Here is a 12,779-nt window from a genome sequence, read left to right on the forward strand (position 1 = left end):
AACTCATTCTATGAAGCCACAATTACTCTGATACCTAAACCACAAAAAGACCCAACAAAGATAGAAAACTTCAGACCAATATCCCTTATGAATATTGATGCAAAAATCCTCAATAAAGTTCTTGCTAACCGAATCCAAGAACACACCAAAACAATCATCCATCCTGACCAAGTAGGTTTCATCCCAGGGATGCAGGGATGGTTCAATATACGGAAATCCATCAACGTAATCCAGTATATAAACAAACTCAAAGACAAAAACCACATGGTCATCTCGTTAGATGCGGAAAAAGCATTTGACAAGATCCAACACCCATTCATGATAAAAGTCTTGGAAAGATCAGGAATTCAAGGCCCATACCTAAACATGATAAAAGCAATCTACAGCAAACCAGTAGCCAACATCAAAGTAAATGGTGAGAAGCTTGAAGCAATCCCTCTAAAATCAGGGACTAGACAAGGCTGTCCACTTTCTCCATACCTATTCAACATTGTACTTGAAGTCCTAGCCAGAGCAATTCGACAACAAAAGGAGATCAAAGGGATACAAATTGGAAAAGATGAAGTCAAAATATCACTCTTTGCAGATGATATGATAGTATATATAAGTGACCCTAAAAATTCCACCAGAGAACTCCTAAGCCTGATAAACAGCTTCGGTGAAGTAGCTGGATATAAAATTAACTCAAACAAATCAATGGCCTTTCTCTACACAAAGAATAAACAGGCTGAGAAAGAAATTAGGGAAACAACACCCTTCTCAATAGTCACAAATAATATAAAATATCTTGGCGTGACTCTAACTAAGGAAGTGAAAGATCTGTATAATAAAAACTTCAAGTCTCTGAAGAAAGAAATTCTAGAAGATCTCAGAAGATGGAAAGATCTCCCATGCTCATGGATTGGCAGGATCAACATTGTAAAAATGGCTATCTTGCCAAAAGCAATCTACAGATTCAATGCAATCCCCATCAAAATTCCAAATCAATTCTTCAACGAATTAGAAAGTGCAATCTGCAAATTCATCTGGAATAACAAAAAACCTAGGATAGCAAAAACTCTTCTCAAGGATAAAAGATCCTCTGGTGGAATCACCATGCCGGACCTAAAGCTCTACTACAGAGCAATTGTGATAAAAACTGCATGGTACTGGTATAGTGACAGACAAATAGACCAATGGAATAGAATTGAAGACCCAGAAATGAACCCACACACCTACGGTCACTTGATCTTCGACAAGGGAGCTAAAAACATCCAGTGGAAGAAAGACAGCATTTTCAACAAATGGTGCTGGCACAACTGGTTGTTAACATGTAGAAGAATGCGAATCGATCCATTCCTATCTCCTTGTACTAAGGTCAAGTCTAAGTGGATCAAGGAACTTCACATAAAACCAGAGACACTGAAACTTATAGAGGAGAAAGTGGGGAAAAGCCTTGAAGATATGGGCACAGAGGAAAAATTCCTGAATAGAACAGTAATGGCTTGTGCTGTAAGATCGAGAATTGACAAGTGGGACCTCATGAAACTACAAAGCTTCTGCAAGGCTAAAGACACCATCAATAAGACAAAAAAACCACCAACAGATTGGGAAAGGATCTTCACCTATCCTAAATCAGATAAGGGACTAATATCCAATATATATAAAGAACTCAAGAAGGTGGACTCCAGAAAATCAAATAACCCCATTAAAAAATGGGGCTCAGAACTGAACAAAGAATTCTCACCTGAGGAATACCGAATGGCAGAGAAACACCTGAAAAAATGTTCAACATCCTTAATCATCAGGGAAATGCAAATCAAAACAACCCTGAGATTCCACCTCACACCAGTCAGAATGGCTAAGATCAAAAATTCAGGTGACAGCAGATGCTGGCGAGGATGTGGAGAAAGAGGAACACTCCTCCATTGTTGGTGGGATTGCAAGCTTGTACAACCACTCTGGAAATCAGTCTGGCGGTTCCTCAGAAAATTGGACATAGTACTACCGGAGGATCCAGCAATACCTCTCCTGGGCATATATCCAGAAGATGTCCCAACCGGTAAAAAGGACACATGCTCCACTATGTTCATAGCAGCCCTATTTATAATAGCCAGAAGCTGGAAAGAACCCAGATGTCCCTCAACAGAGGAATGGATACAGAAATTATGGTACATTTACACAATGGAGTACTACTCAGCTATTAAAAAGAATGAATTTATGAAATTCCTAGCCAAATGGATGGACCTGGAGGGCATCATCTTGAGTGAAGTAACACAATCACAAAAGAACTCACACAATATGTATTCACTGATAAGTGGATATTAGCCCAAAACTTAGGATACCCAAGATATAAGATACAATTTGATAAACGCATGAAACTCAAGAAGAATGAAGACCAAAGTGTGGACACTGTGCACCTTCTTAGAATTGGGAACAAAACACCCAGGGAAGGAGTTACAGAGACAAAGTTCGTAGCTGTGATGAAAGGATGGACCATTTAGAGACTGCCGTATCCAGGGATCCATCCCATAATCAGCTTCTAAACGCTGACACCATTGCATACACTAGCAAGATTTTGCTGAAAGGACCCAAATATAGCTGTCTCTTGTGAGACGATGCTGGGGCCTAGCAAACACAGGAGTGGATGTTCACAGTCAGCTATTGGATGTATCACAGGGCTCCCAATGGAGAAGCTAGAGAAAGTACCCAAGGAGCTAAAGGGATCTGCAACCCTATTGTTGGAACAACATGATGTACTAACCAGAACCCCGGAGCTCTTGTCTCTAGCTGCATATGTATCGAAAGATGGCCTAGTCGGCCATCAATGGAAAGAGAGGCCCATTGGACTTGCAAACTTTATATGCCCCAATATAGGGGAATGCCAGGGCCAAAAGAATGGGAATGGGTGGGTAGGGAAGTGGGGGGCGCTATGGGGGACTTTTGGGATAGCATTGGAAATGTAATTGAGGAAAATATGTAATAAAAATATTAAAAATCAAAAAAAAAAAAAAAGAATTTAAGGTGCAAAGCCAAGCACACTGCTGTTCCTCCTGGCTTTGGTGTTTGCGAGTTGGAATGAGACTCATGAAGGCTATGAGAGAGGTATTGACAGGTGATCGTAACATGAATGGAAAGTTCACTATGCCAGGAGCCTTACTGGATAAAGAGGATCGTGCAGATATAATTAGGGGTCTACATGGCATTTGATTAGTGTGGCTTCAACCCAATGACATGTTCCTTCACAAGGGTCTGCAGGGGAACAGAAGAGATGGCTCAGCAGTTAAGAGCACTCCTTGCTCTTACAGAGGACCAGAGTTCAGTTCCCAACACCTTCATGGTGACCCATAAGCATCCCTAACTTCATTTTCAGGGTTTCTGATTTCTAGTGACCTTTTCTGACTTCTGTGTGCACTGCATGCATATAGCACACATACATACATATGTGTAGGCAAAACACTCATGTAATAATAATGATGAATGTGAAGAGAAGACAGAGATAGACACAGAGTAAACGCTGCATAGGGGTTGAGACAGAGATTAGACACAGTGCCTCAATCTGATTCCTGGAACCTGCAGCTTGGAAGAGATGGGGCAGTAGCTTCTCCTAGAACCTTGAGAGGGGCCATGACCCTGCCATCCTGTTGATTTCAGCCTGTAAGAGGATGTATTCTAGATGTTTAAGCCTCCTGGTTTGTGGATATAGCATCCCTAGAAACTCACAAAATCACCTTAGTGCAGATACAGAAAAGAAAAAGCCCTACCTTCTCACAAGGCCCTTAGTCCCTCCCATCACCTCTGTGGAGTCTCCATCACCACCCAGGTACATTCCTAAGCATCCCTCAGTTCGCTCAGCTCCCTCCCTTTTGTCCATATGTTCCTCTTCCCCCTTTATTCTGAATTTACTATTTCCCAACCCTCCCTCTCCCCACCATGTTCTGAGCTGCTATCACCCACAGCTTCCCCCACCTCAGCAAAGGCAGCTGCCTGCCTCCTTGTAGCAGCAAAGTGTGGTGTTTCAGTGACTTGGCCCACACCTGGTCCTTCAACTAGTCTTGGTAGCCGCTGCCTGACCATTTCCACCCACCTCCATGGCAGCTCTTCTGGCCTGAGCCACCACCTGCTTGGGTTGTAGCCACTTTCTACAACTCCCCAATTCCACGGTTACATCCTTATATAATTACATCACATTACATCATCCTGTCAACTGGACACAACTTAGCCACCCCAGAAGAGAGTCTCAGCAAGGATCACCGAGATGATGTCGGTCTGAGAACACATCATTGGGGGACTGCCATCTTGATTTTGTTGATTGATGTAGGAAGACTTGGCCTCCGGTCCTTTGGTTTGCACTGAATGCTAAGGTGCACGCCTTTCTCTCTGCTCTCCAGTGTGGCTGCAGACTTCTGGCTTCAAGCTCCACCACTGTGAGCCCCACCCCTGCCCCTGCCCCTTCCCCCAGCTGTGCAGGACTACCAAAATCACAAACCAAGATAAACCCTTTCTCTCCTAAGTGTTTTGTCACTAAATTAAAAGCCCAGTGCCAGGGGTGGGATACCTCCCCTCAAGGTGTTAGTTAGGAGTATCCTGCCCCCACCCAAAAAAACCAATATAGGCTATTACTATTGCTCTTGGTTGCCCACTAGAACTTGAAGACAGCATATATGCTGGTTATAGGACACAGGAAATCGGCAGCAAGAACACTTCCTGGAACACAGGAAGCACTCAGAATAATGCACGTTGAATGTACAAACTTATCGCTTAAGCTATCCAATATCACTTAACTATTCAATATTCCCAGTTTAAGTATGTATATGTATATGTATATGTACACACATATATGTGTGTATATACATATAATATATATACATATATATATTGCACGGATATATTATTATCACCTATGACTCCAGACTCAGTGAGGACTGAGCACTATTCTCATCTATGTGTAGAGAGATATGCCAGTACTGCCATTTTAACTACCTCCTATGTTGGGGCTTATGTGACCAGTCCCATTCCTTAGTTGGAATTGGTCTCTATCCATGCAATAATGTTTTATTCCTATGTACCAGAAACTATCATAACCTCTGATAGTGTAAGCTATAAATCACTCTAACTTTATAAGAAAGGTCTTCGATTTGACACAATCTTTCAACACCTAGAGTTCCTGGTATGCAGTAGCATGTTCAAATTCTTGCCCCATATAACCTGCTACGGTTATAAACGCTGGTTCTGTGCCACAACTTAAGTAACCACGCTGGTCAGTTCACCAGCAGCCAGGAGGCAGTAAATGGGTGAGACACTACAGAACAAACTATTGAGTCTCTGTCAGGGTGGGGAAATAGCTTGGGGCGGGATAAAGTGTTTGCTGTGCAAACATAAGGACCTAAGCTCAGATCCCAACACCCACATAAAAGTCAGGCATGCCAGTGAAGCTCCGGAACCCCAATACTTGCAGAGCAGAGATAAGAGAGATACAGGGGGCTATTGGCTAGTCGGGCTGGCTGAAATGGCAAGTTCAGGTTCAATAAGGAAGATGACCACAAAATCAATAGAGTGTGTGTCACACACACACACTAAATAAGTTCAAAATAATCTAGATTGGCCCTAGATACAAAGCCTTGGCATCAGCAGACGAGAGATGCTAGGATTCCCTCCCCTCCCTCAGCACCAGCTGCAGTATTCTCTGGACCTCCAGCCTCTCTCTCTCTCTCTCTCTCTCTCTCTCTCTCTCTCTCTCTCTCTCTCTCTCTCTCCACATGACCACTCATAGCAAGACAGAATGCCTTTTCTCTATTTCTCTTATCCCTTTAACATTTCCAAAACCTGGTGGCTTCTGGTGGCCCTCTCTTGGTCCCTGGGAATCACCCCATTCCTTGGCTCACTCTCATCCAGTTCTTGGCCTCACTTTACTTTCATCCCATAGTTTGAGGGGAGTGAGGCAAGGGGAGGCACCTGAGAGTGGAGGAAGGAACAAGAAGACATAGCTGAAGTGTGGCCTATGGATGGGTTGTCTAAAAGACTCTGGCCCTGCCTTCTTTCTTATCTACCTTGCTGACACTCTGAAGTGTCCCCCTGCTTAGGAAGCCATTGTGAAACTAGAGAAGTTGTAGAGAAGATGGGGCCTGGGGGATAACTGAGTAAGACACTTGCTGCCAAGCCTGACAGAACTGGACCTCCCTCCCCCAAGTTGTCTTCTGACCACCACATACACACCACAGCATATGTGCCCAACCCCCCCCAAAATAATAAAACATTTTTCTAAAGCGATGTGAGGGATGGAGAAACGGCTCTGCCCGTGAGAGTGCTCGCTGTTCTTCCAGAAGAGTTCAGTTCCCAACACCCACATCTGGTTCCTCACAACAGCCTGTAACTCCATCTCCAGCAGATCTTAGCCTGTCTTCTGGCCTCTCAGGGCCCCTGCACACACATGACATGCATTCACACAGAAACACATACATACGTATTAGTGAAAAAAATAAATCTTTTTCAAAAGAGCCCAAGAGACTACTGTATTGGCTGGTTTTGTGTCAACTTGACAACAGCTGGAGTTATCACAGAGAAAGGAGCTTCAGGTGAGGAAATGCCTCCATGAGATCCAGCTGTAAGGCATTTTCTCAATTAGTGATCAAGGCGGGAGGGCCCATTGTGGGTGGGACCATCTCTGGGCTGGTAGTCTTGGGTTCTATAAGAAAGCAGGCTGAGCAAGCCAGGGGAAGCAAGCCAGTAAGTAACATCCCTCCATGGCCTCTGCATCAGCTTCTGCTTCCTGGCCTGCTTGAGTCCTGACTTCCTTTGGTGATCCACAGCAGTGTGGGAAGTGTAAGCTGAATAAACCCTTTCCTCTCCAGCTTGCTTCTTTTTTTTTTTTTTTTTTTTTTTTTTTTCGAGACAGGGTTTCTCTGTATAGCCCTGGCTGTCCTGGAACTCACTTTGTAGACCAGGCTGGCCTCGAACTCAGAAATCCGCCTGCCTCTGCCTCCCGAGTGCTGGGATTAAAGGCGTGCGCCACCACGCCCGGCTCCAGCTTGCTTCTTGGTCATGATGTTTGTGCAGGAATTGAAACCTTGACTAAGACAACTACAAAACAAAACTAAATAATCTGAGTCAAGATGAAAACTGGGTATGGAGATGCTGTGGCCAACACCCCAGGTGGGTGGGGGTTAGAAATCCTTCTCTGGATACTGGATGAACTGGACCATCTCCACCCTCTGCAGTGTCATCTCAAGCTCCAATGCGTTTGGGAGACATCTGCCTAGGGACCACGGTTAAGAGAAAACGAGACAATCAAAGGCATCGTAAGGGGACGGATGGCTGACGGATGAGGAGAAAAGGCTGACGTTTGAGTCTTGGGTTTTAACCCACTAGGAAGTGTGGCAAAGAACCAAAGAAAGGCTTCAGAGCAGGAAGGGAAGGGAGGTGATAACACAAATAAGGAGGAGGATGAAGAGGAGAGAGAGAGAACAAGTAAGAGTATATGGTTTAGAAACAAAGAGTTCGATAGGAGACAAGAGTCTTCCTAGAGATGGAGATCTCAATACAAGGATGTTTCAGTGAGCTGAATCCCTCAGGAAACATCTGTACCCAAGCTGCAAATGAGCCGGGCATGAGCGCCGAGGAGCCAGCACAGAGGAGCCAGCACAGATCGACTCTGAGTCGTCCCCACGTTGTTCCCCCAGAAACGCCACCTGAACTCTTCACACACGAGCTTGCAGAAAGCCAAGGAGCTTGGCTACCTCTTGGCACGCACCATCTGTTAACACTGTGTTTTATGGTCACAGCTGCAAGGGGGAAAATCGGTTAGCTATGGGGTGGGTTAAGTAAACACATGCGAGGTGATGCGTGCGTAACTGCAATGACTAAAATACTCGTGGTGTAAAAACACGATCCTTGCAGTCAGCAGAGGGATGAAAAGGAAGTAATTTGATAGTGAAAATCCATCCAAGCCAACTCTAGGTTTTTGATGCAGCCAGTTAGAAGCCCCTTGTTATTCAAGGCTCCCTCTGCTTCCTGCTCCCGCATTTTTCTCCTCAGCCTGAGAAAGGAGGAGGCTGGAGGTGAGCCTCAGGGGAGCTGTGACCTCAAGACAGTAGAGCAGGACAGGTAGGCTTACTGGCGCCTACCCTCTTTCCCATGCTGAGTCTGACACCCTTGGCACCCTCCCGTGGGCGTATCAAGGTGACAGGCCATCCCGCCCTGCTTCCACTCTATCACCCTTAAAATTAGAATGAGACTGGAGTAAGGTTTTTATGACAGCTGTATTGGTGTATAATTCTGCACATTATGCAATCTATTCACCCTGCATGTTCAATTCAGTGACTCCCATTCACAAAGTTATGCAACCACAATTACATTTCACCACCCAGGAAAGAAATACTGTACTCACCAAGTCACCGCTCCCCGCAAGCGCCCCCCCCCCCCGACATGTCCTTTCTTTCTCAGGGAATTTGTCTGGGGGGAATTCTGGCAAATTCTACAAGTTAAATCATGCAGCCTGTAGTTTTTCCGTGTCTTGCCTCTTGAACTGGCTAATGAGGGCGTGAGGACCATGTTTTTAATGGCCCGTCCAACCATGTGGTAGCAAGCACTGGCAGGGCGTCGCTTTTTGCGGCTGGAACATATCCTACTAAGTGAACAGAAAACACTCAGGTATTTGTTTGTTGGTCACTCACCATTCTAGATCTTTCCAGTTTGGAGCTGCAAAGACTCACGCTGCTATAAACACTCCTGTGAACGTTTTACACATATAATCTTTTGTTTCACTTTGAACTCACAACAATCCTCCTGTCTTTTCTTCCCGAGTGCTGCGATTGCAGGCTTGTGCCACTATACCTGGCTCTACACATACATCTAAGTTTGGTTGACGTGGTATCTGTCAGGGCGAGGACCCATGTCTCCTCAGCTCTGGCTACAAAGCCCGTGCTTGTAATCTTGGTTTATTTCTTCTATGTTTAGAAGTTTAAAATGGGAAGTCACGGGGTGAGACAGATGCTTCAATGGTTAAGAGTGCATTCTACGCAAGCCTGAAGACCTGAGATTAGATCCTCCACACACAGTCACGGAAAAAGACCAGGTGGGCCACACAAATCTGAATGGGGGAGGGGGAGGGCAAGGGCAAGCAGAGATTGGGTCAGGAGGATCCCTGGTTGCTAGCATAATTCCCAGTTTTCAGTATATGATGTTATCTCAAAGGAATAAGATGGGGAGGTTATGGAGCAGAGCACTTGATGTCCTCCTATGGCCCCTGTGAACATGTACACAGGTTGCATACATTTGCATATATATATGTATGCATATGAATATATATATATGTATTCACACCATACTTGCATGCATACACACACACACACACACACTCATTACTGCAAGTGAACTATTCTTTATAAGTAAGACTAGTTGTGACATCTCTCAGCTGATCGCACCAGCCTGTTTGGAAACCACCATCCCCAAACATATGACCCATGGGAGAAAACATTTGTGCAGGTGGAGGGAGCCTCTCCGACCCTGTCAGGAGAGTGTTGGCAGGTGTTGCTTGGAAGAGCATTGAGAAGCAATCGGGCTTTCACCTGAGGAAGAAGCTGTAGTCTGAATACTCACGCTGCCTCCGAAATCATACACTGAAACCCTCATGTGGGAATAGGGATTGTGTTTCTCTGTCCCCATCTCTCCTCCATCTTCCTGGACCATCCCAGCATGTGGACAAGGCCTCCCCTTCAGATTCAGTGTGGCTTGTACTAGCTGAAAAAAATGCTTCCCCTTTCCTCCTATTGCAGACATGACACCTCGCCACTCCGCAAACCAGACTCCGACCTGCCTCTTGGGCCCTTGGCTTCTATCGTGCTTTCTTTGGTCTCCACCTACTCCAGTTACTGGATCTCACCTCAGCTGTGACAATCCAGGGATCTGTGCCCAAAGAAACCAGGAGCCTCAGGAGACACTGGAGAGCAGATCTGCAGGGATATCCTCTGAGGACACCAAACTGTGGGATTCCTCGTGTGTAGCAGAGACTACAGGTGCCCCCACTGCCCTGTCTCTACTCGCCAAACCAGTGCACTCATGCCCAGCTTTCAAATGCAGGCACCTTCATGTATGTGTATTGTTTTCTGTGGGATGCCACAGTTGGCAGGGTAAGTACACCTTAGGATCACCTTCAAAGATAACCAGAGTATCCTGATGAACAAACTAGAAATGGTCATACCTGTAAGGTAGGATAGCTCTGAGAAGGGTGTTGGTTCCTGGCTTTAGAGCTTTTCTCCCAAGAGACCAAGCTCCTCAGCCCTCGGGGTAGTTACCTGTCCCCTTTTCCTTCTGGAATCTCCTCTGAGATAATCTCAAGGGTTTTGCCAGCTTTGGTTGTCATTGCAACAGCATACCTGAGAAGCAACGTAAGGAAAGCTTTGTTTGAGCTCATGGTTCAAGGGAATCCCTCGTGATGGAGAAGGTATTGTGGGTAGAAGAGGTCCATGGTTGTAGAAGCTGCTAGAACTGACTTCTCACATGGGACTGATCAAAAAGCAGAGGAAGCTAACACAGAGCCAGAGGTAGAACACATTCCTCAAAGGTCCACCCCAGTAGCCTTTAGTTGAACCTAGACCTCACCTCCTCATGGTCCCGCAGCTTCCCAGAATCTCCCCATCACCTGACACTAGCTCTTCAGATTCACCACCAGCCTGTGGGGGTACATATCACAAGCAAACCTCAGCCCTTATGTACTGACTCTTAACCACAAGGTCTGGTTCTGGAAAGAGGAGAACTCAGACATGGTCAGGAGCTTGGAAGGGATGCGGTCAAGGTCCAATCGCACCATATCTCATTGCAGACACTATCCAGGGACATGCCCTCCCAAGAGTGTGCATGTATGTGAGTTGGTTGGGATACCCATATACCTTCCCACTGTGGCAAGAGTCGCTCGTGACTCCTTTTCTAAAGGAGGTTCAGAGCAAGGCAGTGAGGAGCAGATGACTCCCAGAGGATACTCTGTGGTGCTAGCATCTTTGTATTGCATTGCTATGTAGCCATTGCAATGGGGGATAGAACCCATGCCGTAACACCACCACTGTCACTCAGAAGGGACTGTCTCCCTTCCAGCTGCATCGTGCCAGTTCTCAGGATGATGTTGGGTACCCAGCATAGACTACTGTTTAATAAGGATGCTCTGTAGGGCAATGGAAAGAACACTTAAGGACTTTCCTCCCTCCAATGCTTCTTCCTCTCTCCACAGATGCTGTTTTACCCTTTTGTCTTGGCCCAAAGGTCAGACTGCTGATAAAACAGAAAAATCTCCAAAATATTTGCTCCTTAAGTGGTAATGGGTAGGAAGAAGCACACGTACCAGTGGGTACAAGTTAAAGAGGAAACCCAGATAAGATATGTGCTTTGTGGGGCTGGAGGGGGTGACTTCACGGTCAAGGCTGCTTAGTGCTCTTGCAAAGGACTAGAGTTCATTTCACAACAGCCATGTCAGGTGGCTCACAATAACCATGACTGCTGCCCCAGGGGAGGTGACACTCTCTTCTGGCCTCCTCAGACACCTATGCTCACGTTCACATAGCTACACACAAACACTTATTTATAATATAAAAATGTAAAACATGATATAATATAGTACATTATAATGTATAATGTAATGTAATATAATATAAAATTATAATAAATACAAATACAATATAATAATATATGATAAATTTTATATATAACATGTAATATAATGTCATATGTAATATAATATAAATACTATATTTATTATAAAATATAGAAATAAATATATTGTATTATAATATACATGTTATTTTTGAATTTATAAAATAAAATACATTTTAATCTCTGTGGATTATATTAATATTAATATTTTGGTTTTAATGCTATTCTATAGTTTTACTGAAGCTGTTACTGAAGGAATCCAACTGAAACATATAGGGAGTTCTTTGTATTATTTCTTAATAATTATTCCAATAAAAATCCAAATTATATATAATATGCATATTACATATATGTTCTTACATAGCAGTTAGACTACCTGGATCAGCAAAGCTAATGAGGGGGCTGTCCTACATGAGGCCATTTGGGAGTCTAGGCTTCTCTGTCTTATTGCTATCTTCACACACACAGTTGAAGGCAAGTAGACAACTATTCTGGTTTTCCTTTCTGTTGGCAGTGGTAAAGTACTGACCAAAACAACTTGAAGAGAAAGTCACTTTACTGTGGGAAGCGGGTGGCCCTGGGAAACCCACTTGTTTACTGCCTTGTCTGAGCATGCGCAGTGAGGCTGCATGCCTTAGCTGCCTGGCAGGCTGGACAGTTCCTCGCGATCCAGACCTGTCAGCCTATCTGTGAACGACCTAAGCTCTTGCCTGGAGCGTGTGTGAATTCTGATTGGATGAGGTGGGGTGGAGCTAGAAGGGGAGGAGTCGCGAGTAGTGCGGAGAGTTGTTTTTTTAGCCCTTGCCCTAGGTAGAAGCTAGAAGTAGAGAAGTGGAGAGTTTTAGCCCTTGCCGCGAGTAAGAGTAGTTTAGTCCTTGCCCTAAGAAGAAGCTGCTGGGGAAGGGAGCTGTAAAAGAAAAAGCCCGAAGTAAAGTTGTTGCGTGAACCCGACTTGGTGTCTGTGTCGTTGGTGTCGCAACCAGCTCGGAGGACCTGCGACACTTTACTATTTCAAGTCATGATCCATCAGTGAAGGAAGACAGGACAGGAAATAAAGATAGAAACTGGAGGAGGGAGCCACTGACAAAGGCTCCCTACTAGCTTACTCACTGGACAATGCAGGCCTACCTGCCTAAGGATGGTGCCATCCACAGTGGACT

The sequence above is a fragment of the Mus caroli genome, unplaced genomic scaffold, assembly GCF_978045245.1.
Source record: "Mus caroli unplaced genomic scaffold, Mus_caroli_1 scaffold_10, whole genome shotgun sequence".
NCBI lineage: Eukaryota > Metazoa > Chordata > Mammalia > Rodentia > Muridae > Mus > Mus caroli.